Here is a 27458-nt window from a genome sequence, read left to right as displayed (position 1 = left end):
GGATAAGAATAGGCCCTCAGTTTGGCTGTACTTGTCGTAAGAGGCGACTAAACAGAAACCGGGTAGATGGGACTCGTCAGCCTGGGAAGGCAGCTCATCTGAGAGAAGGAAAACTCTGATCCCAAACCTCCACTGCCTTGTGGCTACATCCAGTTATGGAAAAGGCTTCAGGAGTCAACCTCGAGGCAAAATCCGGAGCCGGAGTCCCTGAGGCAGTTCATGGCTGAACACAGTCACGTTCTGGCAACTCCTGCAACGCCGCTGGAACCAACCGTATTGGCCTCTGCCTTTCCATTGGACCATTTCAGCGACGTGGAGAGGGGGAATTTGCTGCATGGGTAACAGCCTATCCTCCATACCTACTTTACCCAGGCTTCGCGCACTGGAGAGGACACTCTGTTCCAGAACCACCATTCAGAGCGTGACACCATAGTCTTCCGAGACTGAAGGATGCCAACAGGGCAGAGGTGGGCGGGGGGAGAAATAGGAGAGAAGGCATCAGTAGGAAGGGGCAATACAATTAATCCACCAGGTTGTCAAACAGTTACACTTACGCGCGCGCACACAACCCCTTGACAACTGGTTGTCTGTAGTCACCTGGTGCCTCTGAGCATGTGCAAAGTGCCTTTCCATCACCATGTGCCAGGTACGTCTGAACCCCTTTTATTTGAGAAAAGATTGCTGCTTTTCTCATGAACACACACACACCTCCGAAAGCGTCCAGGCTGGGTTTTTTTTATTTCCCCAGCACAGCATACGCCCACCACCCACCCGTTTGCTAGTAGCACTCAGCTATTTGACATAAAAAGGGGAACAGGCTGATTGCAGCCTCCAGCCCAGTTCATCTTGCTGTGAGTAGAGTCATCACTCCCAGCAGCTCTCCAGGTGCCGCAGTGCCCTCACACGGGGGGGGGGGGAGGGAGATGACACAGCCCAGTGGACCAACACTAATCAGCATCAAGAATGTCAAGAATGAGAAAAGCCACTTTCTGCTCTTCCCCCCCCCCCCGCTGCTGGTATCCCCACCTCACCCAGGAAGGAAGGACCTGGAGAGAAAAGGGACTTACCTCTTTCACTACAAGCATGGAGTGACTTGCGTATTTCAGATAAATGCACCATACATAAACTCTTTGTAAGTGGCAGGGAAACTTATCAGTGGGGGCTTTGAAGCTTTCCTGCCCCCCCCTTTAAACTCAAGGGTGGACAATCTGATCTGCACTTGGGAGCATGTCAGAAGCGACACCACCACAAATTTCAGGGCTGCAAGCTAAACAGTGCAAAACAGGGGGGATCCGCAACCCCTTTCACAGGAACCGGGCACCTGAACGCAAATAATTCTTTACAGTTTTGACCCACGCACTTTCAAATACCTTAACCCCACTTATTACCCATTTCCCCCCCCCAAAGGATCTCCAAGCAGCATGCCCAGATTTATTCTTCTTCCTTCTCACAAGGAATGGTGGGATGAGTGTGAAACATGGAAAATAAGTGGCTGAAGAATTTGAAAGCGTGTGGGTCAAAATGTACATAGTCTGATTGTGGCTTGCCAGAGGCCAAGACTTTTTGCAAGTGGAGGGCAGGCAGCAAAAGCTCCATTAAATCTGAGCATATGGATGGAAGAAGCAGCCTTATGCACTCAGGTCACTGGTCCATCTAGGTCCTGTTGTACCACAGTTCCGGGGTATTCCAGCGGTCCAGGGAGGGGTTTCTTTCTCTGGTTCTATCTGGGGATGCAGAAGATTTAACCTTGGACCCTCTGCATGAAAGACAGGGGCCAGGCCACAGAGCCAGCCACACAGATGATGATGGGGATTCTGTTCCAGAGAACAACAAAAATCATTTTGTCTAATTGTTTTGGGAGCATTCAAGGTGGTTCAAAGGGATTGTGGTAACAGTACATTAAGGGGACTTGAAAACCTGTTCTTGAAAACATGCTGGGGAAAAAGTTGAAATGCAAAAAGTTGTAGGCTGCATGCTTCTTTTTCTTGCCTCTCTTTGCAACACAACAGAAATTCTGTCACTATCTCTCTCCCCCACCCCAGCCATATTTGTACAAAGGAGGGTGGGGGTGTTGGGTTTACAGAGGCAGAATACTCAAAACAAAACAACATGAGGGCAGCTCAACTTCTGAACAAGGACAGAGATCCTCCAATCAGGAGCCTTGCCATCTCCCCCACACCCTCCATTGAGTTTGCACATGCAATGGCTCCCAAGGTCAACAGGAAATGCAGAGAGCTCAAGGATTCTGCAGAGATGGGGAGGTGTAATGAGACACTGAGATCCCCTCCTTGGTGGCCTCCAATCCAGATCTTACCAGCTCATGCAAGCACTTGAGAAGCTTGAGGCAACCAGGGAATCTCATGATGCATTTCCTGACATACATTCCTTAGGCTGCAATTCTGTCCACACTTACCTGAGAGTAAATCCCATTGACTACAATGAGACTTACTTCCAAGTAGGCACGCATAGGATTGGGCTCCTAGTTGGATTTTGGGTAGCAGGTGAAGAGATGCACACCTTTGTAACTTGTCCCTGTTAAGTTTCTGCAGGGAAGTTGGCAGTTAAGGATTGTTGGCAGCTCAATCACATCTTCATCTCTTTACCCACGACCACCACCACCATCATCATCCCTTCCCTCCTTCGGTTTTCTCCCTCCCATCAGTATCTGGATTGCATGCCCCTTGGGGCAGAGACTGCTTCTCACCCTATGTAAAAAGTGTCATGTACTTGGATGGCACATAATAATTAGAAACCTGCTCATTTTCTGAGACACATCTGTTTTTACTGCTCAAGTATTATTATTTTTTTAAAAGATGATTTCATCTCGCCTTTCAATTCAAGGAATCCCCAGGCTGGCTTGACATTTGCAACCCACAGCAGCACACAATTCAAAACAGACCAACCAAAGCCAACTTACACTTAAAGATAAGTCTAACTGAGCCAGCTGCCTAAAGCAAGAAGTTGGTGGGAGGTGCCCACCTCCATCTGTTCATTTGCCTCCACTGCCCCTCCCCTCTTTCTCCTGCTCCTTGGGCAAGGAATGGGGACAGAGATAAAAGGGAAGTGAGGAAAGGAGAAGAGAGGGCTAGAGTGTCTCCAGCACTCTAGCCTACCACTCTCCTCTCCTGCTCTGTCACCCTCTACCTTGTCCAATCCTGAGAGCAGGTGGAACAGAAGTTGATGCATCACCAAGTTGGGACACCATCTCAGGAGAACAGGAGTTTTGGGCCAGCTTGGAGACCAACAAACAATTCCATGGAGCGCTACAACCCAATATCATTCTTATTCATTATTCCAATATCCACTAACTCATTAACTCATTCAAGATAGCCTCAAAAGCCCTCACAGCTACAACAGCTTGGTCCACACATCTCAAAATCACTAAGGAAGTGCCTTACGTTTGATACCACCATGAAAAACATCCTCTCCAACAAGCTGCTTGCTCAATGTCAGTGTAAGCATTGCACTGCCCCCCCCCCAGCTGACGGATGCCATCGTGGCAATGGGAAAGGCAGTCGCTCATCCCACTCTTCCCACTATTGAACAGGGAAGGAGAAAACCTTTGGAAGAAGCTCCTCCCCCTTCTGCCCTTCAAAGGAGGGAAGAGGTGACACTGCCTGCCAATGAGAAGAGGTGCCACAACTGCTGCCACTGGATTCTACCTCCCCAGGGGCAAGGGAACCATCTCTTACAGGTCTGGTGATGATGCAGAGGTCACCTCCATTTGTAGATGCAGTGCAATGACCAGCAAGTGAGTCGACTCACAGCACTGATATAGGGGTGGTGGTGGTGGTGATTCAGGGATCAGGTTGGCTGAGTTGGACCTCTGATGTGCCTGGCCCTTGAGCACTGACCAATCCAACCAACCCTTGCACCACCTCCATTTGCAGGAGCACACCAAAATCTAAACATGCAAGATGGTGGTGTTTGGAACATCTCTCCAAAAGCTGGGCTAAGACATAAGAAGAGCCACGCTGGAACAGGTCAAAGGCCCACCTTGTTAACATCCTGTGGCAAGGAGTTCCACAGACTAATCACACGTTGGGTAAAGAAATATTTTCTTTCGTCTGTTCTAACTCTCCAGACACTCAGTCTTAGTGGATGTCCCCTGGTTCTGGTGTTGTGCGAGAGGGAGAACATCCCTCTATCCACTCTCTCCATTCCCTGCATAATTTTGTACATCTCAAAGATGTGTATCATCACAATTCATGACTTTTTTTTGATTGCGGCCACTTTCCAATCCACCTCTGAAGACTGCATGCCTGCAAAAATAAGTGTGAACAGAAGAAATCATAGAAACCCCAGAGGAGGATATGGTGCGACTTAGAATAATTGAAGGAGAGCAGTGGAGGAGAGAAAAACTGGCCTCTTTGGTAAAGAATCTGGCCAAGAATTAAAGGTTTTACCGCCATCTCTCAAAACTACGATTCTCCAGGCAGCCACTTGGGCAGCTTCCAAACAGCCCCACAAGCTCAATCTACCTTTCTCTGCAGCCACAGCTCATCCAGAAAAATGCTTCTGTTTGCTCCTCCGCTTGCGATTTGCTACAGTCAGGTGTTGCAAGTAACAAAATGAGAAAAGAAGAGGGGTTTGAGAAGGCCAGGTGGGGCGCAGGAGAAGGCCAATGCTTTTGGAAAGGCAGGAACCCAAGAAAAAGGGGAACGCACATGGAAAGAGAACAGGGTGGTTGCTCTTCATTCATAAAGGCAGCACATGGCAGGGAATCAATAAATATATATTCAGTTTCTGCAACGCATGGATGGGCGATATGTTCACTTCCTAGCCACCGATCATGCTAGGGCTGCTTCAGACACAATAGCCTTCCCACCTGATGTCAGGGAACTGTCATCCCAAATAATGTGTCTCTTTTGCAAGGATGACACATACTTGGAAGCTGCATTTAGATCTTGTCTCAGTCTCCAAGATTGGAGTGAAACAAGGGGCTCTTTTCAAGGCATCACAAAAATGTCTCATTTCCACTGCCACATCTGAGAAGTTGTAGGAAGACAACAAGTCCCCTTTGGAGCTGACATAGAGGCTCCTCCTGATTCTCCATCTCTCGATGCAAACAAGAGAAGACCCCACCGTCTACACATGCTGGAAATCCCAGGGTAAGAGAACGAGTCAGTGGCAAACCACAACTCATCGCTGGCTAGGAAACCAAGTCCATATTTGTGGGCTCCTGATCACAAACAGGTCTCTCGGTCCAGATGTGGGGGTGATTATAGCAACAACTATGCATGAAACACGCATCAGTCCAAACCTCAGACACGATCTAGGAGATTTTTAATGGGTGGATCTCCTTGCCACAGGATGCAGTGATGGTGTCTGGCCTAGGTGCCTTGAAAAGGCGATTGGACTGATTTATGGTGGAAAGTCCATCGCATGTACAAGCCATGATGGGCATGTGCAAACTCCTGGTTTTAGAAGCAGGCTACCTCAGAATGCCAGGTGCAAGGGAGTGGCAACAGGATGCCAACAGATATCTTGCTGTCTTGGGTGCTCCCTGAAGCATCTGGAGGGCTGCTGGACACAGGAAGCTGGACTAGATGCCCTTCAGGGAGAAAGGTAGGATATAAAAAATAATAATAATAATTGGTGGGCCTTTGGCCCTATCCAGCGGGGCTCTTCTTATGTTCTTATAATCTCCACTGAATAAGCCCAATGCCTCATTTCAGGAACCCATTACTAAACTCCCACACTACATTCGTCTAAGATGCAGGACGTATGATGGGCTTCCCATGCACGGATGTTGTGTTGACACTGATATGTGGATCTCTTTCCAAATGCAAAACAGAATCTCAGTGCTGCAACTGAGCCCAGGTGGAGAAATCTGAAACCTCAGATGGCAGGAGCAGAAGCCAGATGGCATAATTAGGGCTCTCCCACCCCGGGTGCTTGATATTTTCGGTGTGGCAAAGGGAGACTGTTTCATTTATTTTTGGCTGCTTTAATTCAGTGTAACTCTCCCAATGAAGGAGTGTCACGTATCTGTTAGCACCTTTTGTTTAAATTTAGAATTTTATTTTTTTTTTTAAATATAACTATTCTACTTCTATACTGAGACAGGCTTTCCTCTTCTCAAAAGGACACTGTGCAATAGGTTTGGCAGCAGAGATAGTGACTGGCCCAAGGTCACCCAAGAAGCTTCATGGCTGAGCAGGAATTCTAACTTGCATCCTCCAGGCCTACGATTATTTTGTGCCTTAATGTTAATACTTCACATGTACTATCATGATTTTGCCCTCAGTACAACTCTGCAAGGTGGAGAGTATCATTATCCCCATAATACAGGTGGGGAAGACCGAGGCCGAGAGGGGGCGGCTTGTCTGAGACCACTTGGTGAGGTTGTGTCAGAGGTGAGATTTGAGCCAGGGGCAGCCTGCCTCATAGCTCAGTTTCATAGCCACCAAGTGACACAACAACATGCAAACTTGCTGTATCTTTCATGCGTGGGATTAGGTTCAATGTGATCCCTGGAAGCTATAAACATATTCCTGGTTCCCCCACTTTTAGCTTGGGATGCTTTTTGCCTTGCACAAGTGAACTTTGTGTAGCTCCACCACTCACAATACAAGACATCATGAAGAATGAAACTGCAATGAGCCAGTAGCAACGGCCAACCACAAGTGCTCCACTCTATTGCGTGATGGCAATCCCAACCTATCCTGGCTACCAGCTCATCCCTCCTCTGCAAGAAACAGAAAATGAGGCCCACATATAGGACCCAGCAGCAGGATTTGGGTCACGCATTCCCAGAGTTCCCCAGCTATATCATTCCGCGGAGTGTACCTGCATTCCAGAACCCTCTATGCATCTAAGCAGGAAGCCAAGTGCCCTTTTGGGGTGGCACTTTTCCCACCAGTTCCTTTGCAATCACTCCTTTCCACCTTCCCAAGATACCAAGTCACATATCTGGATCTCACCGCTTCTGAAGAATGGGTAAATCAACTCTTAGGTGGCATTCACGCCACACTAAGTTGAACCAGTTGTTCCGCTTAGTGACACCAGTGATGTTATGGGGAGCGGCCTTCCCTGGAGCAAGTTGAAACTGCACCCCAAGGACCGGAGCAATTTGTCTAGGATTGATGCAAGCGAAAAACATTGGCTTGCTCGTCCCTTTTGTGGCTGGGAAGCACAGAGCTGGCAGTGGCTGTGATCAGCTCAGCGAATGCAGGACCCATCCCCCCAGCACAAGGAATCCAGAGCTCCTCTGACCCAGATTTTCAAAAGCCTGGCAGGCCACAGCTGATCTGATAATGCTACTCTCCAGGACTGCTCCCAGCCCAGCCTCTTGGCCTTGGAGTTCCTGATGCCCCCCCCCCAGCTTGTCTATAGCTCCAGTTTCTTCTTTCTCATCCTAGCCCCCTTCCTCTCCTCCATAGCACTGCAGCAATCTCCTTCTCTGCAGCAATCTCTCTCCCCCCCCCTCCAATTTTAGTTTTTGGTTTCTCCTTCTAAAACCCTCACATTGTGTTAGCTTTTGACAAGACAGGAGGGAAAGAATGAGTTACCGAGCCACAGAGCACCCCACAGGCAGCCTCTTCTGAGGAATACTCAGTGCAGAATTGATCCACCCCCCCATCCCCCCCAAAAACCCCAGCAAGGGGGAAGGGGGAAAAACACCCTCCAAAAAAGAGAGCAATCTTCCCTCCACCTGCAACAGCAATTAACTGTACATTTAATTAATTCACAGTAACCACCATTCAGCAGCTCCTCTGTGATCACTGCAGATTCGACAGGGCAAAGCTAAACTTTCTGGCTGTGAAATGCAGTTATTCACGTTGCCGGTTGGAAAGCCCAGTTTCTTCAAAAGCAGGCACTGGAGGGGGGGGGTCCAAAATGGATCCCTTCAGCAGCCTGGTTCAAACAGCCTTAAGAACATAAGAACAGCCCCACTGGATCAGGCCATAGGCCCATCTAGTCCAGCTTCCTGTATCTCACAGCGGCCCACCAAATGCGCCAGGGAGCACACCAGATAACAAGAGACCTGCACCCTGGTGCCCTCCCTTGCGCCCGCCCCCTCCCCACACACTTCTTAGTCATCTGTGGCACACTGGCAAATCAAAAGACATTTGTGGTTAAATGGGTGTCTAATTTGTATTATGCCATGTCAAGAATGAACCAGCAGTTTGGAGGCTTAGAAGTTCCCCATCATTCTGGGTACTACCCCTAGAAGAACATAGGCAGGGCACTCCCCTAGCAGGAAAAGAGGTGGTGGGTGGAGAACAGCCTGTTGGAGTGAGACAACACTCACTCACCCTGGGAATCCCCCAGCTTGGGGTATTCCCATCAAGGAAGCCAAATCAGGTACCAAGTTGGTCTGTTTAGAGAGAAAGGATTTTCACCCTATTTGCCATTCAGTTGCAAGGCCAGAAAAGGGGCAATTTACAGACTGCATACATTTAAATAAATCAGTATATGCAAATAAAAGCCACCATTGCCATAGGAACACACCATTCACTGGGGCTTTCTAAATCAGTACTTGTCCTGAAAGCTGGAGCCATTTCCAACAAAAGGACATCTAATTGTTTTAGATAATCTTGTCATTTTGAAAGGATCACTTCCCTCTGTTCAGGTCCTCCAAAACCCCTCTTAAAACTCACCTTTTCTCATGAATCCTTTGCAACAAACCCATTGAAAGGATCACATTTGCAGCTTTTGACCCCAGACTCCATCCCTCCCTTCCCATCCTCTGTTGTTTCCCTTGCGCCAATATTTAGATTGTAAGCACCTTGGGGCAGGAATCTGTCTTTTGTCTCTATGTTAAAAGCTATGTACCCATGACACTATATAAAAGTTACATTCACAAGCCTTTTATGAAGATAGATGCCCATCCCAAGTGAATGTAAAAATACTGGAAGCAGCCTTCCAAAGAGATTTGGATACTCTACATAAGAATGAAACAGGAAGCAAAGCCTCTCCCATTCCTTCCATATACATCCCACCCCACCTTCTTTACAACATCCAAATCTCTTCCATAAGCTACTTAACTTTGCAATACCTGGTTAAGGTTGACCTACACCCTTCACCTCAACTATGAAGTGTGCATACAATCTTTTTCTTCTTTCTTCAATCCTTGTTGTTCCCAAGGAGTTCAGGGCAGCATACATTTTATTCTCACAACAACCCTATGAGGTAGCTTAGACTGACTGGCAGGAGGAACTGAGACAGTTGCCTCAGGCAGCCCATGGGGGGGCCTGCTGCCCCACCTCTGCCTCCCTGGATTTGCGCAGTTGATGCTCTAGCCCAGGGGTGTCCAAGTTTTTGGCAGGATGGCCACATCATCTCTCCGACACTGTGTCGGGGCCTGGGGAAGATGAACTTATATGAATGAATGAAGGTCTTGCAATAGCTCAATGCTTATAAAAGGCCTTGCACAAAGCAAGGCTGGCCTTTCCTTTGCTGCCTCTGCTGCATCATAGACGTGAAACAGCAAGCTGTGGAGGAGCCCTCATCCCACAGCTCACGCGAGAGGTCAAACAGTCGCCCTCAAGCTGAGAGCAGTTGCGTCGGGCCAGTGCTGGCACTAACAAATCTTTGGAGGGCCAGAGGCTCATTGGAGACTGGGGGCTCCCTGAGGGCCGCATTGAGAAGCCTTGAGGGCCGCAAGTGGCCCCAGGGCCGGGGTTTGGGCACCCCTGCTCTAGCCCACCACTCTGCTCTCCACTTCCTCTTCTATTCCACAGACCAGGGATGTCAAAATCATTTCATACAGAGGGCCCAAGTTAGCATTCAGGGTGCCAACTGAGGGCCGTAAGTGACATCACTCAGCAGATAGCCAGAAATAAGCACTGTGTTCTCCCATAGAAACTCATTAGCTGCAAATGACAGGAGAGATAATGCAACAATCTTGTTCATATTTTCAAGACATGAGAGAGCCCAATTATGAAGCTGGGAGAACCCAATTATAACGGGGAGGCTGGATAAATTGCTTCCAAGGGCTGTATTTGGCCCATGGGCCTTGTGTTTGATACCCCTGCCATAGACTCCTGGAGGTAAACGGAGCAGCAGAGAAGGCAGTTGCCACCCTGCAGTAAGAGGGATGGGTGTGATATCTGACATGCCACTTCAGGCACGGGAAGACCTATAGGCTGGCCCTGCAAGCATAGATTCGAATCCACGCCTGAAGCCCTAACCGCTATGCCACACTGTAAGCTATAAACCGCCTCTTTAGTATACCTTGCAGCAAGTCACCCCCAAATCCTTTTTTTTTTTATTACCCTCCTCAATTATTTAACAAAAGGCAGGTTTTAATTCCTTGTGCACAGACTTCACAAAGAGGCATGTAAATTTATACTGTAAGGAGATACCCACACCCTAAAGTGTGAGCCAGTCCCTAGGAGAAGACAATTCAATCTCAGGACCAAAACCAGTTTCTCTTACAACTCTGGAAGAGGTGCAGGAGCCCCACTCTGGTTATAAAAAAGGACAGCTTCAATCCTGGAGGCTCCTTTGTCATGGAAAAGGACCTTTAAGCCTTGCCAGGAGACCTTTCCCCTCTGCATTGTGCATTTTATTGCTGGCCTGACAACACCCAGCCAAAAAGCCAGCCAAGATAGGCTCTTGTCCTCTCCTCCCCACACAGATCCTGCCTGTGGCCTGAGCTGCTTCCAAAAGCATCATCCCACTCCAGAATAACTACCATCCTTTGCTGCCACCCACACAAGCAGCAACATGGGTTGAAAAGTTACCCTGCTACTCTGGCAGGGCAGCACTGAACAAGAAAGAATGATTAATTGTTCTTATTGCACAATAATTGTTCTTATTGCACAATTATTACACAATTAATAATTGTTCTTATTATGATTAATTGTTCTTATTGAGATTTATAGGCACCTTTCGGCCCCATTTAAAGGGTCGTCATGTAAAGCAGTAACATTCAATCAAAATATCAATAGCCCATAACCAATAAGTCAGTGGTCTTCAACCTCTTTCATGTCGCAACTCCATAAATAACTGGGGAGACTGGGGACCCACTGCCAATCTCATCCACCTACAGGGACCAATCCACTCATGCCTGCCCCCATCACCACCCTGTTTCCCCTTCTTCTTGAGGCTTCACAACATCCCTGTGAGGTAGCAATCTGAGCAGAGCCGCCCTTCAGAGCTGCGGGACAAGACAGCGAGAAGAGGCCGTGCAGTGTATCAGTTTTGATAAGGCAGTACCATTATTGGATTGGATCCATCTCTTGCACAGGATTTGAAAGGTTGCTGCGACCCCCCCTAAATGGGGTTTCATGACCCCATTGAGTCATGACCCACATGTTGAACTGTGCAATAAGTCCAGGCAGCAGAGAAAGAGCAAAGAAAAGTAAACATAAACACCAAAAGATGTTTTTGTTGCCCTTTTAAAAAAACAGGCAGTGGAGGAGCCAGTCGGGACTAACTGGGGAGGGAGTTAAACAAGTGAGGAGTTGCCACCAAAAAGGCCCTGTTTCACACCCCCTGCAATCATGTCTCTTTGGGTGGCAGAACAGAGCCCAGATGACGAATGCAGTGCTGTAGCCAGGTCCACGTGGGGGGGGGGGGGGAGGGCCCATTGCATACTCTGTTCCCAAGTCAAATAAAATTTTGTAGGTTACATATATACATGTACATCTTTCAATGTATATGGGCAACTTCCAGGTGTAAAGTGGCATTGTTAAGTTGTATGGAAATCAGATGGATGCCCCACAGGAAGGACCACAAGCAGAGAAGGGAGACAACAGTTGGAGAATGAAGCGGATCTTCAAGGAGATTTTGAGAAGAGAATCCAGAGGACTAAGACGGCAAAAGGAGTCTCTAAGTGCACTGAAACTCATATAATCCGTTCGCCTAACAGGTTTTACTTTCCCCTTTCAAGCCCATGGAAGGATTGTTTCTGCAGAGACAAGGCTGAATTAGAAACCAGGAAGTCACTTTTCTGAAAAAGTTCAGACCTGTCCTGACTCTCAGAGAAAAATATATATCATAACACTTTTGCCAGCTTGTAAGAAATGAAGCATTTTGATATAGGCAGCCTAAGGCATTTACAGTGGGGGGGGGGGCAATTTTCAATAGGTATATAATCTACTCTACATTATGCTTGTTGGGACAGTGGATTTAATCTCTTCCCAACATTTAATTACTATCTTCCCCTTCAAATAAAGGGGAAAGAATGTAAATAGTCAGCATGCCATCCTTTTATTTAAAATGCAAGTTCATCAGTTATTGTTGACTACTAGAACAGTTTCTTAGGAAAGGTGATTTCAAAAAAGCTTCCCAACTGAACCCAACCCCCTTGGGCTATTCCAGAGCCACCAACAAAGTGAGGTTAGACTGCTTGTGACTCAGAGTGAAAAAAACAGGCCATTGCCCCAAGGGGCTTACAAATCATAGTGTCATAACAGGAGAAACCAAGAGAGGGAAAGGAAAACAAGGAGAGCTTGTCAGATAATTTCAGTGGCACGTAGTTAAAAAATAAATTATTGACATGTTTTATTCTCAAGCTTTATCAAATACAAAGACAAAAGTGAAAAGCCAAATGCCGTTAACATAATGATGTCCAGCTAAGAGCTGGTTGTACGTGAAAATATTTAGCTTACATGTTAGGACAGAGGAAGAGCAGTCCAATCCTATTTAAATCCCGGTATGGCAATGCAGTGGCACTGACACAGTTACGGCTGTATCCCGTGGGGGATTTTTGGCTGCTGGAGGTCTCCTTGGGGTAAGGAGAAATTTGTTCTCCTGCCCCTGGATAAGCCCCAGCAGCTGCTATGGGTCAACTTGGACCTGCATCAGCTCAATTGCTGGCACAAGTCCACACTGACCCAGGAAGGAAGATTAGGTCAGGGAAGGGGGTCAGGATTCAGTGTGCACCACCGTTGACAATCCTGCCTCCCTCCTGAGCCTGATCTGCCCTCCTCCTGGCACCTGTCACTGTCCCATTCAGCCCACTCCCTTCCCCTTTCTGCACACCCCCTGTTAAACCCCATTCTTCCAACCCCCTGTGTGGGCTTACAACGTGCTCCGGCGGATCTTTGTGGGTCCACTGGGGTGTGGAAGGCCACTCAGGCCATATGCATCAGCAGAGGCTGCTTTGCAACTGCCCTTCAGATGTCTATTTACATACAGTACTTATATACCCTGCCTTTCTATTTGAGGGACATATCCACACCCTCACCCCCGAGGTGGTTCACTACAGGTTTAGAATACAAACACAAGTCCTCAGATCCCATGTAAAATGACAATCAGTACAACAAACTGGGGAGTGACTTCAAGAGGTTGGCTCAAAAACTACAGACCAAAAGAATTTGGAGTCCATTTCAAATTGGAATAAGAGCAATGAACAAAATTGTTGTGTTGAAGGATGAGGGCAGCCGGCCCAGTAGGAACCAATTAAGGTCACCCTAGGAGTGCCTGGAGAGGATGTCTAACCAACCGGCGTGGAATCCTTTTAATGCGCACCGGGAGGACAAAAAGCAGCCAGGCTCTGTGGTTTTCCCTTTGACGCCGCAGGCCTAAAAGTTTGAGCATAAAAATGGCGACAACTCAGGCAAGCAGCATGCCAAAATTGCTCAAAGAAGCAAGTCTTCTTCTGCCACAATTAATACACAGAAGCCCATTGCTTTCTGCCACATTTTGAGCATGTGGGCAGGTTCAGCTCGATGTAATAGACGGTCCCGCTGGTGGCACGAACAGATGGTGACTAGCGGCTCTTGATGGACCTGCCCTGTCCAGCACGGATTTGTCCGGTACTCCTTTCAAACCATTTAAAGCAAGAGGCCCTCCCCGCACCTGGCGGTGGCGAAGTCCACAGACTAATGATACAGTCCAATTAAATCTGCATTTTGACCTAGGCATTTAAAACGAAACTTGATTTTAGAAATGGGCTATGTCAGAGAGTCAGATGCACGGGATCTGGCCCCAGGGAGCTCACGGGAATCCTGGTGCCATTTGGTGGGCCAGCAGAAGCTGGACTAGATGGACCTATGGCCTGATCCTGCGGGGCTGCTCTTACGTTCTTAAGAGGAAAATTCAACTTTGTCAGAAAAGTCCCAGGTTATACAATTCTATTCTAAATTGCTCTTGAAAAAATTCTGACCATTTGGAATGCAAGAACATTCTGTCTAGATGGGGGGGGGCTGGCAATGAGTTGGGGGCAGGAAACACCTCCGGCAACAGTGATGTGGGGTTCCTTCAATGGACTCAGAAATTGAATCTTCCTTCCTGTCCCAAAGTCACCAAACAAGCTTCAGGGCTGGGTTGAGGATTTCAATCTTCACCTCCCCAATCCTCCAACTCAGCAATTTTCAATGGTTCTTTTCTCATGGCACGCTGACCTCTTTGCTGATTGCAAATGCCACTTCCGGGAGACTGTTCCAGGTTCTGCATCTTAAGTCTGAAGGGCAACTGTCTAGTAACAAATTGTCTGTCCTACTTCCTCCGCCAGCGGAGACAATTTTTTACAATAGGCAGCTGCCCTAGAAACAGAGCCACAGAACCTGGAAGAGTTTTTCCACAGTTGTCAACCACTGTGCTCCAAACTCCCCCGGCACACTGCCATGGCCCACCAATATGCTGTGTTTGAAAATTGCTGCTCTAAGTGCAAGATCACAGAGGCTCTCCTTTAAAAACAAGACTAAAAGGATTTAATAAGATGACAAAGGTACAATTAAATGTGAGAAAGAGATTATTGGAAACCACAAATCCCACCACCCCAAAGGTGAATAAAGGAAACATAATGAAATGGGGGCACACACATGTTTTTAAACCAGACATCTGCGCTAACACATCGTCATATCACTAAATGCTTCATTATAAAAATGTCAGCATTTGAATCAAAAGCTTGTAGAAACTAAAAGAATTGAGGGTCCTACACAGTTTCTCTCATGCCTGATATTCAGTCTCAGAGACCATCACACCCGGCGTGGCGCAGCTGGAGGGGGGGGCGGAGCAGCCAATCCAGCGAGGAGGCTCAGTGGGGCAGACAAGCGGCCCTTCCCTTCGGAGCCATTCCCAGCGGGGGGAGCAAAACGGAGCCATACGGACTGGCTGCTCCGCCCCCCCCTCCAGCTATGCCTCCGACACCCAGTGCATACCAAGGATGAAACTTCTGTTAGCTTCTGGGCAGGTGCCGTAAATAGTCCTCTTACAACATAATTCTTTGCACGTCTGTCTACTCAGAAGTAAGCCCTATTGTGCTCAGTGGGTTTTACTCTCAGGCAACTGTGTACAGGATTGCAACCATAGGTATATCGTCACAACTTGTAACCAATATCTAACAACATCTCCATCTACAAAGATGCAAACTTCATTAACACAACAGCCTACACAAGGGACCCTTTTGGACTGAGACACAAGGAAACATTAGGATCAACACATCTACTGTACACAGCCACCGAAAATTTGGTCATGTCCCAGTTTCTTAGGTATCACAGATGGGGTTGGTTTATTCATGAGGTCAACTGAGCCTGACGCCTCAGGCAGTGGCAACAGGGTGTGCCCATTTCCTCTGGCCTCCTCCTCCATTCTTCCTCCTGCTCCATAGATTTAAGGAGGAACAGGGCGTCACAGGGTAAGAGGAAGTGCATCTAAGAGTGGTGGGTTCAAGAGTCTGTTTGTTAGTTCATCCTCAGCATTTCCAAGGTGTACTGTTAAACATACTAAATGCATGCAAACACATTTGATTGCACACTATCTCCTTAGGAGCAGCAGTGCCTCTCTTTCCTTCCATGGTCAACGGGGCTACCAATTCCAGGCACCTGCTGGGCGATCACTGGCACACCGCAACTTGTTCTCAGGACTCTGTGAGAAGGTTTCCGGGTTTGAAATTAACAGACTGGGTGGCTTTGCTAGGCAACCAAGTTAATAACAAGTAAGCTTTGCCAATACAATAGTGGGCAGGCCCCAAAGCAAGGTAGGTGCTCCTGGGTGGGAAAAAAAATGCACCAGTTATCTCAGCTTGCTTCCCGTCCTTTTGCAGTCATGGGAAGCAGCTCATCCACCAGAACGTCCACGGCTTCAACCTCATAGCATGGGGGCAGCGGCTGCAGGGGAACTCACCTGGCCCATCCAAAGCCCGCCTCCCGTTACATAAACAAGTGGGTCAGATGACTCAGTATTTAACCTAGTTACCTAGTGATCCATTTCAGGGCTCCAGTGCAACTGGCAATCTCCATAGGGCAGAGGGTAAGATGGTGCCGCACCCAGAGTGGGAGGGGACAGAAGAGAACCACCCCAAATCATTCCCTGGGAAAAGAGAGGACTGCAGGTTCACTTCTGTTTATTGGGCTATAAAACACGAAATGTGCCAGGGTTCAAGGAAAGGCCCTCTGCACATGCTTCTAGGAACATACAATGCGACAGGACCACCACACCTGAAAAATACTTTGTGGGACCTCAAAACTTCAGTGACCGAGAACTTGGATTCCTGCACGTCTGTCTGCCTCTTCCCCAACTCTCTGCAAGTTAGCCGAGGGAAACATGATGATCGCAGAGATTTTCAACTGGGTGTGCCGCAAAAACACACACCACCGGTCAGTGCTGCAGCACGGCCTGGCCATCCTCCTGGAGCTCCTTACTCCCTGAGTGCCATAAACGTGCTTTACAGCACACTTATGACACCCAGAGCTGGTGATGAGCAGCAACACTGGTGGTGAAAAAGCTCAGGATTGGACTCTCAATGTCTCATTTAACTTTTTTTTAAAAAAAAATTTGGCATTTTGCATTCACTGTTCCAAGGAAGACCAGGAGGGATTCCCCAGTCAACCCGGTGTAAACACAACTGCAGAAAAATCCTCTCTTTAGAAAGTGGAAGGATCTCTAGAATGTCCCCTAAAGCCTCAGGAAAGCCCATGCCAGTCAACAGTCACAGCTCCTGAAGAGCAAGACAAGAGATAAAGGTTTGCCCTTATAGAAAAGCAAGGTAGAACCACACGCAAGGGCAAGTCTACGTCTTCCAATATAAGTCAATGTCAAGCAGCAATAAAGTGGCCGTGACCAATGCGGGGAAAAACAGTGGGACTGCAGGAAAACAAAGGAGAGGCAGACAAGATTCTCCCACAACTCTTCTAGAAGTCATTCCCACCAAGAAAACCTTGTCAGTTGCAAAAGCCTGCTTCCAAGGACATGGGAATATGCTGCCATCAAAGGCTCAGAGCATTTGTCCATCTAGCCCAGCGACTTTCAACCACTGCTCTGCGGCACACTGGTGTGCCACAAAAGATTTGCAGGTGTGCCGGGAGAGTTTGGAAGACAGTGATTGGAAAAACCACTGAAAAAAACTCTTCCAAATTCTGTGGCTCTGTTTTAGGGCAACTGTCTGTGGTAACAAATTGTCTGCCCCTCTTCCTCTGTCCGGCTCTGCTGGCAGAATCTCCCAGAAGCTGCAAGTGACATCACAAGAGGCAAAGACTACAGTGTGCCATGAGAAGAAAAAATGTTGACAAGCACTGATCTAGCCTCATACCATCAATTCTGACCTCAACATGTACCAAGAGTGGGAATGGACTACCCCAGGTGTCAAATATTTCTGGGGTGTCAAATGCACCACTGAGTAGCTGGTAGACCCAGCCTCCCCCAGGGGTCTTGAGGCAGAGGTCAGGTCTACCTGACCTTTGAGTGCTCCAGCCCAGGTATGAGACACCCTAGGTGTGCCACTGACTCTGACCAATACCACCTCCCAAGGTCTGAAGCAGAAATACTCCACAGCCCTACTACTCGAGATCTTTGAAGTGGACTGAACTTTTGGTGCCCCAGCTTGTCTTTTCTGCAACTGGACTTTGTCCCCCACTGCTTCAGAGACCGCAGTGATTGTGCCTGCCCTGTTGTCATGTTCACACCCAGCTGTGAACAGTAGATCAGCCACCAAGTTTTCTAGAGAGGATCTGTCATTTCTGAAATCAAAAGGATGTTCAAGGTGTGCCTACTTGTTCTTTATGTTGCATCACACAGGTCCTTAAAGGAGGCCAAAGAGCTCCACCCACTCTCAGGTGGAGAGAAGGTGATCTGACACAGAGACAAAACTGTCTTCAATTGACAAAAGACAGGGAAAGACTGTCTTAGTGCAAAGACGGGTTTGCACTAACAGGAGAAGCTGCCTTGCATCAGGTCAAATCACTGGTTCATCCAGGCAACTGGAAGAACCTCTCCAAGGTACCAGGTAGGATGTAATCTAGTGGGTGAGCTTTACATACAAAAGTTCCCAAGTTCTATTCCCACTATGGAATCATGTGGACCCCTGAGCTGCCACTGACAATGGGTGCAGACTCACAGCACAATCCTATGCATGTCTCCTCAGAGGTAAGTCTCACTGAGCTGAATGGGACCAGCTCCCAGGTAAGTATACATAGGATTGCAGCCTCAGAGTCTCCCAGAAGAAGACCCTTGCATATATCCCTCTCAACCCCAGTTCTGGAGATCCATGTAACTGAAAATGGGGGAAGGGAGTGTAGGGGAGGATTTTATTATTATTAATAATTATAATAATAACTATTATATAGAGCCTACCTATATCTAGGTGGGCCCTCTATATCAGCTGGTTCAGAACCAGCAGATTTGACTCCCTGTGGGTTTTGAACCCATGCTGGAGGGCATCATCTGACCTCCCAGATGGGACAAGAAGCAACTTCCTCCCAGAAGGGACCAGAAGCAATTGCGTCTGGGAAACTTTGTCTCCCTGGGCCTCAGAAAGTTTTCACAGAAACTGAAAGTGCTTTTCCAAGACCTCCAGGAGGCCTTCTAAGGCCCAGGGAGTGGCCTCCTGGGCGTCAGAAAGCCTCCAGGATGCCGGAGATGGCCCCCACCTGCAGATTCAATTATCAGTAGGTTCCTGTATCCATGGGGGGATCTGAGAATTGACCCCTTCCATGGATTCCGAGGTCCAACTGCACCACTTTTCCACAAAAAGTAGTTCACAAAGCAGCTTACATGGCAAGATTAAACAATCTAAAACAAAAAAATATATAGAAGAGACACCAGGAACAGCCACCAGAAAAGACACCATGCTGGGGTGAAAACGGATAATTGCTTTCCCCTTACTAAATATAACAGGACACCCCTTTAAAAGGTGCCTCTTTGCCCACCATGTGCTCCACCACTGAGCTACAGTCCCTCACATTTTCACAGGCTGCCTCGAGATCAGGAAAGTTTCTCAACAGCACCAGAGTACGAGGTCCAAAGTCTCAAGCAAACGGAGAACTTAGCGAGGTCAGAAGTTCCTGGGGCTGCCGGGAGACGAGACACCCCACAACAAAAGCATCCCAACCAGATGGAAGGCAGCAGCCAGGCAGACCTGGCTCTGGCCGACTTCAACCCACATGTAGGTGCTTCACATCCTGGGAAGGGGGGAAGAAGGGGAGACATCGACATGCACAGTGTTTGAGTCACAGGTCAACTCGAGAAAGCTCCTCCCCAGAGCAATTGAAACCAGAGCGGACTCTCAGTAGATGCAGAGAGAAAAATAAACACTGAACCAACTGGCACACATACCCAGATAAAGTCTCCACTACAATGGGACTGCACAGAGGTAGCTGGGCAGGGGGAAGGAGGGGATCACAAGCACTTACCCTGCCAACTGGGCTGGCTCCACTAACTGGACCAAGAGGTGCATTTCAAATGATGGCCCTCTTCTTTTTAACAAGGAGAACACAACTGTTCCTCTTCACCCCAAACAGCATCTTTTCCAGAGGCTGTTTGCTGTTGTCTCCTTTATGCCTTCCTTCAATTGCAAGTCCCAGTAGAGTACAAAACCATCTCTTCATTTGTTTTGCTATGTAAACTACTTCCTGGCCTTTTTAAAAAAAAAAAAAAATTGAAAAGTCGATTATAACTATATCTTTGCAATAATATCCTTTGTCTCATGGGTAGAAGTGTTTGAAATGGGCATGATTTACTTTACTCAGAAGCAAGCCCATTGCGTTCACTAAGACTGAGGTTTATAGCTTATCTTACTCACCGGAAACAAACACCCCTTCTGTTGGTGCCCAAAGCACTGGTGCTTGTTTAAAAAAGGCTGACACCATTTCCCAGGAGTGAGGCCCACTGAACACACTGGGACTTGCTTCTGAGTAAACAGAGGCTTGTGCAAATTATTTTGTAAGTGGTTAGTGCCTAGAATTCCACAATGTTTTTCCAACCTTGCCCCAGGGGATTCCTTTTAGGTGGTATTCCAAGAGTGGGGAATTTAAATGTTATATACAAACTTTAAAATGTCACAACAAAACAACTGTTTAAGCCTCCTGGGATATGTCTTTGTCTTACATCCAGGATCATTCCCTTTTCCTAAAGACTAATTAATCTGTAATAATTACCACCTCCTGGTTCAGGCACTCACAATCTCTCCAACATCACTAAGAATCAGATTACACCTAAAGGGAGATGGGGGGGGGGGAATGTAATCCTTGTGCCTTTTTAACCACTTCAGTGAAGGTTGCCAAATTCTTCCAGGCACAAGGCAGGGCTGCAGGTTTCAGCCAATGCCAGCAGCTGTCCCTTTAACAAGTTTGATCTGCACTAATTAGCAGCAGGTTAATGTTGGCTGATTTCCGAAGACCTGTAAAGCGGAGAGGAGCCAGCTGGAGTCTGGCTTCTTTTGGTCAGTTGGCAACCCTGACCATAGCCAAAGTGGTCTCCTAGCTTACTGGTACAACAGCTGCCCAATCCACAGAAATTTATATGACCAATGAAACTATCCCCATCTCAGCAAAAGCATCACAAACTGTAGTTCTTTGTGTCAACAGAGGCACTAGAGAAGGGGGTCCATAAAACACAGTGGCAACTGCCACACCTCCCACTCTGTTCATTGCATACACATTCCCCTAGCTGCTGTGCAACTACCTGGTTGCATTTTCTCTGGGAGTCTTGAAACTTTTAAAGGTATTGGCACCATCGCCAGGGTGTCTGTTTTAAATTGATTCCTAGTATCTGTGTCAGGAGATCACCCTGTGGACACTGGTGTAGTTCAAAAGAAAGCCTCCTACCATCTACACTCATATAAGTCCTACCTCCATTATCAGTCACAAGGAAGAAAAATTAACAAGAAATTAATCGTTTAAAAGACACAACAGTAACATACATTCAGCTAAGGCCTCCCCCTCACTGTTTTTCTTTCCTTTCAACTTCCACACATTTGTACTAAACATTTAAATAAATGGGCAAAAATTATGAAATCAAATAGTTACTGATCACAGTTAATTTCATCTCATGGTTTTGAGACTCATTCTGCTGAGATTCGTCAATCCAGAGCTGGTTGGGAAACGGCTGTTCTTTCCCCAGCTATACTGAATGCAGATAATTTTCTTTGCCGACACTCTAGCTATCAAAGATGCTGCAGCCATGAATCTCTGTCTAGGAAAAACAAGCCTAATTGATACCTTCCACCCCACAATCAATCCAAGCCATAAGGGAGGTCCTCCCGAGATGCCAACTGGCTTTGGTTCGGAATGCTTTCAGCTCATATTTTGAATGGAGAACATGTCAGCTCTGCAGGGTCAAGAGTAAGTCCCCTGTCCTGCATGTTAGTCACTCACTGCACAACATCAAATGAGGACCTGTGTGTGTGTGTGTGTGTGTGTGTGTGTGTGTGTGTGTGTGTGTGTGTGTGTGTGTGTGTGTGTGTAAAGCTGCCTTCGTTCATCAGATATTTCATGTCACAAACAATACTTTTCAACAGAAGTAGTTCATAACTTCAGCTGTTGACTGAGCACTGGTTCAAGACTTCCTGGCACACACACTAAATATATCTTCTCCCATTTCCCAGCACTGCCTATATACCATTCCACCTCCTTCCACTGTCTGGATTCCAAAAGGAGAAGAATGGAGCAGAAGAGGACGTGTGGAGGAGAAGAGATTGGTGGGCTAGAGTGTCTCTTCCTCACTGCCTATTCTGCTCTGTCCCTGGCTTCCTTTTCAAGTCAAGGGGGAGGGAGGTGGACTCCATCACCTGAGACCAGCGTTTTAGTTGGCCTCTAGGATGGGCTGGTCCCAGCTACACCACTGAGTGATGAAAGACAAGTAATGTACATGCATGCCCGACTCAGTCCAAACACCAAAAGTAAAATGAAGTGTATTTATCAGAACTACTTCCCATTTTGATCAGTGGAACTTGCTTCCAATTAAGCGTGCGCAGGGTGACAGTCTTTGTATCTCAGCTAGGTCACAAACTTGGGAAGGCAACACCACCAATTATCAAACTTAACAATACACAAACTCACAGACCCTAAAGGAATCAAAACCTGCAGAGTAGCAGAGGTTATGGAGTTTAAGGAAGATAAGGATGCTGTCCCATATAAACTTATAACAGGGGTGCCCAAACCCCGGCCCTGGGGCCACTTGCGACCCTCAAGGCCTCTCAGTGCGGCCCTCAGGGAGCCCCCAGTCTCCAAAGAGTCTCTGGCCCTCCAGAGATTTGTTGGAGCCCACACTGGCCTGACGCAACAACTCTCAGCATGAGGGCGACTGTTTGACCACTCGGATGAGCTGTGGGATGAGGGCTCCCCTCCACTGCTTATTGTTTCACTTCTGTGATGCAGTAGCAGCAGCAAAGGAAAGGCCAGCCTTGCTTTGTGCAAGGCCTTTTATAGGCCTTGAGCTATTGCAAGACTTTCATTCATATAAGTTCATCTTTAATATATTCATTTATGTAAACATATGTAAATTTATTCAAGTTTTAAATGTAAATTAATTCTTTTTTGCCGACTTATAACATATAAACTTACATGAGAGTTAAGTCCCACTGAACTAAGCGGGGCCTGAGTAGAACAGGCTTTAATTGCATGACATTCCATATTTAATTGCATGACATCCAAAAAAAATCCAGTGGAGCCCATGTGAAAAAATTCCCCTTATAGGCCTGCTAGTTCCCTTTTCTCTTTGTGTCCTTAAGATACCCAAGGAAGAGGGAAGAAAGTGGAAAAAAGACATGAATCTTTGACAACATGAAACTACCTGAACAGTTATCCATGCGATGGCAACTTCCTGAGAGCCCAAAAGCCCTGCTATGTATCACTGTTTAAAGCATATACATTGTAGCTTGTTGAAAGTACAGAACTCTCTGAATGCAGTCACCTATCATGTTGGCACCAAGTCTGATCTATTAAAAACAAAATATTGTAATTAATGGGGACGCACCTGAAATTGGCTTGTGACCCACCTAGTGGGTCCTGACCCACAGCTTGAGAAATACTGCTCTAGACTATATGCCTATATTTGCAGGCTCCCGACCCACAGTTTGAGAAATAGTGACACAGTAGCAATGGCACATGTTTTGTGTGTGTAGGGGCCCCCAAACATCCCCAGTTAGAAAGAGCTCAGTGAAGAGAAGGGACTGATTTCCTTCTGAAAGCACAGAGATCTGCTACCGATCAGAGTAAATAGATAGCAAGGGAGATGAACTAGGGGCAAGCAAAACAGTACTTCTCTCCTCCCTGACATTTCACTCACTGCCTTATCAGTGCCAGCGCTATTGATCGAAACCAATACATTGGGGCCATTCTACTTGTTCAAACTCAATAAAAAAGTCACAATCCTTCATGTCTGTTCACCAGCCCTTTCCAATAAGGCCCTTTCCGCAAGTTGCAATCGAGCTCCAGTACTGGATCACATCTATACAGTGAACCAGGACAAGCATGGCGGTTAAGAGACTGAGCTGCAAATCAGAACTCATCGGTTCAAAACACATCTCTGCCACAAATTCACTTAGGCAAGCCTCAGTCTTCCGCATCTACGATGTGGACACAATAATACCAACTGACCCTGATAGGGTGGCTATAAGCATGCCACTGAGGCGTGCAAGACGTCGGCGTGTCCCGTTTTGAGAGAATCCTGTACAACAGCCCTGTAAAGAAAGCACAGCCAGCTGGGAAGAAGCAAGCAAGTCGCAAGGTCACAACCCCTCCCTAAATTCTCCCAGATGGTTGGCATCCATGCATTTGGAGGACTGCCCAAATCTTGCCCATGCACTGGCTTAATTAACCAGCAACTTGGTCAAAGAAACAATACACCCAAAGGTAAAGAACAGGGGACAGGCCTATCCAGCTCTACAGGATCCACCAAACCAGCCCAATGTCTGCGGATGCGTGATCCCTACACTGTGGTTTGTCTCCTCATTCAAATCCTAGTGAGGTCTGAGCGCTTGTATATTTATAGAAGCAAGCGACTTCCTGGGACCACATGCCTTCCCTCGCTCCACACCCCCCCACCTCCCCAAGGCAACTAGAGAAGCAAAGGGGCAGCATCACATTACCTTGGCAATAGGCCCTGCTCTTGTGTCCTATTACCTTCTGAGGTGCAGCAGCAGAGGCAGGAGATGAGATGGGGCCTCTTTTCTCCTGGCACCTGGACTGTGAAATCCTCTGGCCTCCCTTCTCCTCCTCCAGGTCAAAACACTGCTCTTTAGATAAGTTTTGAACTTGGCTGAACATGAAGAGAGTGAGAAGGACTATCAACATATCTCTCTCTCTCTCTCTGATTTAGTACTCCAGCTATTTTATTTTGCTCTAGTTCCATTTATTTTGTCCAATGACGTCTTGAGTCCAGGATCTTCCTCCCAATATTATAATTATTATTTTGGCGGCTAGTAACTTTGGAGGTTTCAAGGAGACCAGCGGGAAGGTTATGAGTGTTTCCATAAATGAACAGTAGAAAACCCCTTTTTTTCCTGACAGGTTGGGATAGTCCTTGCTTGGCCACCAATGATAGATTGCTGGATATGAGCACAAATTCCAATTAAGAGTCACCCTGGGAAATGCCTGGCCCAGACAGACTAGCAGTGTCTAGAGAAGCCAAGGAGGTAAGAGGAGTCCCTAGTGACTGGCAACCAAGAGAAAAAATGATCTGTGTCTAGAGAAGCCCCCCCCCCCCCGCTTTTGGGCTCTCAGACCAATAAAATCAAAGGCCAGAAAGCAAAAAATGGGGACAGGAGGCATCTGGTATCAGCCAGATCAGCCCCCCCCCCTTCAAACCCAGACAGTAATCTGCATGCCAACAGCAGAGGAGAGCAACCCCCACCCCAGGCTTGTGATGAAATCAAAGGCAGACCAAGACTTTTTTTTTTTTTTTTTGGCCTGTTGTGTTTTACTGGGTATAAAAATACCAGCCAGCTACTGGAAAGAACTGTGTGGCTATCAGCCTAGGCCAGGCAGATGCACTGGCCAAATGCCCTCTTGTCTCACATCTTGCTCATTTCACTACCATCCCCCTGTACACTCAGGTAGCTGGACTGCATCTCTATACCCCCTTCCCCCAAATGTGATGAACACATAAGAACACACACACACACACACACACACACACACACACACACAAATTGGCTTATAAACCTCTAGCCTTTTGGCCACCACAGTACAAAATTTCAGGAAGTCTTCTGAAGAGCATCTTGAACAGGCTGGAATCACCTTCACCCACTTGAAAATGGAGTGACCTGATGAAACACCCGCTTGCCCCTGTGCAAGGCCCAGACACTCTAGTCTCGCCATGTTTCTGGAGCATGGTTTATGGGTTAAATAAATGCAAGGGCCAAATGGTCGCTCCTTGGCATTCCAGCGTCTTGCAACAGCAGGTACCAAAACACTGGTGGAACCCAGGAAGGGATCTCCTTCCCCCAAGCACACCCCTGCCAAAAAAGCACAGGCCACCCCCATTCCACAGTCTTGCCTAGGAACTCAGCACCCATTGTGCCCAGCATCCCAGAGACCAAATGGCCATCAGGCAAAGACAAAACCTACCACAAGCCCATTCAACCTCCTGACCCACCCACTCACCCACCCAAGGATGCCCACACCTCCCACGGCTTTCAGTGCCACACACGCCGTGTGCCCACATCTCCCATGGCATCTGCTTCTGTTGCCATAGAGACACACTTTCTCTCTCTTCTCCCCCCTTCCTTTGGCACACCTTTTGCCAAAGCCGGCCCCCCCACCCCACCCATGGCCAATAAGGAGGATCAACTGGCAGCAACAATGGAAGATGGCAGCTGGGTTGGAGTGGGTGCCCCAAGGAGGGGGCAGAGGGCCCCCCCACCCTCCCTATGCCCACCAGGAAAATCAGGGGCACCCAAGGAGAAGAAACCACAGATCATTTTTCAGTGGGGAGGGGGGAGGAAAGGGGGTTAAAGGGGCCCCCAGCACACTCACATACACGCCCCCCTCTGTGTCTCCCCCCCACATGGGCATCCTAATCCCCCCCCGGCTCCCTCCCCATCCACAGCAGAGGATCCACCTTGCCCAGCGTGCGCCCACCTCCTGCGCCATGCCAGAGCCGGCTCGGCCAGCCACGTACCTCTCTCGCCGCTCTGCTGGTGGCTGTCCCCGGCTCGGGAGGGGAGGGCTCCGGGCAGCCGACCTCCCGGCTGGGGCTGCTTGCCGGCTCGCCTGCCGGAGCTCTGCGCGTCCTGCTCACTGCGCGCCGCGTCCGGGCTGCTCCATCGCGGGCTGCTGCTGGGTGGGCGGCGAACAAAGCGCCCCGCGGGGCAGGAGGTGGCGGCTGCGGCTGGTCCTGGGCTGGCGGGCGGGCTGCGGCTGCCGCTAGTGGAGCCCCAAGCCTACGATCGCGGCAGCGGCGGCACAGCTCCCCACCTCCATCCTGCCTGCGCTCTCGCCTCGCAGCTCCGATTGCACAATAGAGCCCCGGCAGCCTCATCAATATGCATCGCCCGGCCCTCCCCCGCCGCACTCGCGCACCCACAGCAGGCGAGAGCAATGGAGCTCCAATCGCTGTAGCCAGGGGGAGGAGGAGGAGGAAGCAGAGGAGTGGGGCGGGGGCTCCCACGGCCCAGCTGGCATGGCCACCGGAGGAGGCGTGCGCAAGAGCACCCTTCGGGGGTTCTTCTGTGGTGTGTGTGTTGCGTTGGGGGGTGTCACCACCCAGCCTTGGCTGCGACTGTCTGAAAACAGGGGTCCCCAACCCTCAGTGCCCCCCGTTTTGTGTGTGTGTTACGTTGGGGGGTGTCACCACCCAGCCTTGGCTGCGACTGTCTGAAAACAGGGGTTCCCAACCCTCAGTGCCCCCCGTTTTGTGTGTGTGTTACGTTGGGGGGTGTCACCACCCAGCCTTGGCTGCGACTGTCTGAAAACAGGGGCCCCCAACCCACAGTGGCCCCCGTTTTGTGTGTGTGTTACGTTGGGGGGTGTCACCACCCAGCCTTGGCTGCGACTGTCTGAAAACAGGGGTCCCCAACCCTCAGTGCCCCCCGTTTTGTGTGTGTGTTACGTTGGGGGGTGTCACCACCCAGCCTTGGCTGCGACTGTCTGAAAACAGGGGCCCCCAACCCACAGTGGCCCCCGTTTTGTGTGTGTGTTACGTTGGGGGGTGTCACCACCCAGCCTTGGCTGCGACTGTCTGAAAACAGGGGCCCCCAACCCACAGTGGCCCCCGTTTTGTGTGTGTGTTACGTTGGGGGGTGTCACCACCCAGCCTTGGCTGCGACTGTCTGAAAACAGGGGCCCCCAACCCACAGTGGCCCCCGTTTTGTGTGTGTGTTACGTTGGGGGGTGTCACCA

General features: G+C 48.5%; 1 protein-coding gene across 1 annotated transcript in view; it reads right to left on the bottom strand.

Moving 5' to 3' along the window:
* ZMIZ2 (zinc finger MIZ-type containing 2) overlaps positions 1–26556 on the bottom strand; it is a 95692-nt gene extending 69136 nt beyond the window's left edge. Inside the window, exon 1 of the mRNA XM_066639763.1 lies at positions 26239–26556. The gene's annotated coding sequence lies outside the window, so the exon portion shown is untranslated. The remainder of the gene's footprint in view (positions 1–26238) is intronic.
* Positions 26557–27458: the final 902 nt, after the last annotated feature.

The sequence above is a fragment of the Tiliqua scincoides genome, chromosome 11, assembly GCF_035046505.1.
Source record: "Tiliqua scincoides isolate rTilSci1 chromosome 11, rTilSci1.hap2, whole genome shotgun sequence".
Taxonomy (NCBI): domain Eukaryota; kingdom Metazoa; phylum Chordata; class Lepidosauria; order Squamata; family Scincidae; genus Tiliqua; species Tiliqua scincoides.
Note: the sequence above shows the minus strand (reverse complement) of the source record. Positions and strands in the feature narration are given on the sequence as shown.